The following is a 2,587-nucleotide window of genomic DNA, read 5'->3' as shown; positions in this document are numbered from 1 at the left end:
AAATGTGTAAGAAATAAATGATAGATTTTAATAACTTTCTCCATTAGTATTGAATATTACTATTTTCGCAAAAGCATAAAAGAAAATTCTCGACAATAATAATTGATTTAAACTCTTGTCTATCATGCAGTTGCACTTTAAAAGCAATTTTCACAAATAACACAATTTTCGAGGAAACAACTCAGCAACCAACGGTATATATATTTAAAAGCAATTTTCATCTTTATGTAACAAGGAGTAAATTTAAATTGCCGAGATTAAACAAATACGATTTTCGAGGAAATAACTCGGCAACCAACGGTATATATATATATATATATATATATATATATATATATGTAAACACGCAACACTGACTAATTTAGTTCTTCGTTAAATTCAAACATTCAAGAGGGTATCTCATCAGTATCAGAGGAGACATTTGAATCAACAGAGACGACTCTATTTTACCTTTTTATTTAACTTCACTTTCAAGAGAATAAGTCAGCAGTCAAGAAGAGTCATATAAGCACGATAGAGACGCCATCTTTGCTTTTTCACTTCATTCAATTCATTTTTGCTAGTCATTTTTACACAATGAAAGATAGTGATTATGTGCTGGTAAGTTTGATTATTCCCAAATCTCATTTTGTCATTTTATTTTTCCCTTTTTGCCCCTTGAGTTTGGCACCTATAAATGATAGTTCGATCTAGCAAATGTTACTGTGCTTTATGGCTAGATACACTAGCTCAGGTCAGCCATTCTTTTTCTGATTTCTTTTCAACTTTTTTCTTGGTTCTGAATTTATGGACCAACATATGCTTGTTTTCTTTTTCTTTTTTCTTGAAACATGATTTTGAAACCATCTTTCCTTTTTTTTTTTTTTTGTTTCTTTTATCTGTCAATAACATAACATGTATATATCTGGTTCATCTTGGTTTAGTAAATGTTTGGTCCCACTTTTGCCTCCTTGCTTTTGTTGTTTTGTAGTAGAATTGAGATTGATTTCTTTTTTAATGTTCAATTAATTCTAGTTTTGATTTGAAAGCAACACTTATCAATGTTTTAGTGTGTTATTGAGTTGCCAAAATTTTATTCGAGTATATATCTAAGTTTGATACACAAAGCAGAACGATGATTGCAAAAACGAATTTTCTCATTTTTAAATCCATAATCTATACGAGGAAATTATATTTTTGTTTTAAGCTCCAAATCTGCTTTACTTACGAGTAGAAAGCTTCACTTAGTGGTTAATTAATTAGTTAAGCTCTTTGTTCATTTCAATACTTTAATTTGTTTTCCAGCTATGAACCCATTAATATTGTGGGGATTAAGATTTTACTTTGTGCGGGCATATAATTATTAAATTTAAGTAACTCGTTGATATTGCCTTTTGTATCACAGTATATGTTCAATTTGCATCCATCACAAAAGAAAAACAAAAAGGATACGAGCAAGAAAATGATTCAGAACCAAGGATCTGAAGTACAGAATGACGGCAAAACGGGAAAGGACCAAGTTGGCTCTTCCAAGGAGACATTACCTGAAAAACAAAAACAAAAGGGTAATTTATACATATTACAACTTTTTAAAAAGTAATTTAAAAGAAATACAGTTATGTGTGTGTGTATGTGTGTATCGTTCCATTTGTATTATTCCTTCTCATTAATTTGGTTATGCATGATTTTCAGGCGATGATTTTGAGAGCAACATAGTTCTAGGAGAAAGTAGTTTGGCAGATAATTCTAATCGAGCCCTCAGAGACAACCATGTTGATAGTAATTCAAAACTTCCGATGAAAGATGGGAAAGGTGCAGATTGCGAGGTACAACACGGAATACCAGAAAGTACAATATTAAGTTCCAATAATATCATTGACCTCAACAAGATAATTCATGTCTTGTGTTTATTTACTTATGTCAACACCATAGTAGAATTTAATTTTTTAATTCACTTATATACTTTAATTTAATTTTTTTGAACCATTAATCCATACCAAAGGTAAATAAATAAATTCTTCTCTTGTTGCATTTTTTCTCAAGAAAACAATAAGCTCAAGTATCTTTTTCAATAATTTTAGAATTGGTTTTGTCCGATGTAAGATGTTATCCAAAACTTGTTTACTTTGTAATACAGAGCTTAACATAACTAATTGGACTTTTTTCATTATAGTACATCGACTTGAACCTATTAAATATTAATGGGGATGTTTTTGTTTTGTTTTTCAACTATGAACCTTTTAGTATGGAGGAAGATTTTACTTTCTGCAAGCACGAATGTTTGATTTTCCATAATTCGTTTATTTTTCTCTTTATATAACATAATATATTTTCCTATCTCTAGTCACCTAGCGAAAATAAAGAGGAAAGCTATAAGGATGTGATTCAGAATGAAAGACCTCCTGAACAAAATGGAAGCAAAAATGAAAAGGAGCATGAGGGCTCTTCCGAGGCGGAACTACCTGAAAAACAACAACATGAAGACATCAACGGTATTAAGAAATCTTACATCTCACTATTGACTTATACTGTTAAGTTTTCTAAATATTTAGATGTATCAAATCCTCTCATTGGTATGATATTTAGTGTAATTGATCTCAACATCGTC

Source organism: Nicotiana attenuata, chromosome 2, assembly GCF_001879085.1.
Source record: "Nicotiana attenuata strain UT chromosome 2, NIATTr2, whole genome shotgun sequence".
NCBI lineage: Eukaryota > Viridiplantae > Streptophyta > Magnoliopsida > Solanales > Solanaceae > Nicotiana > Nicotiana attenuata.
This window is presented reverse-complemented; position numbering follows the sequence as displayed.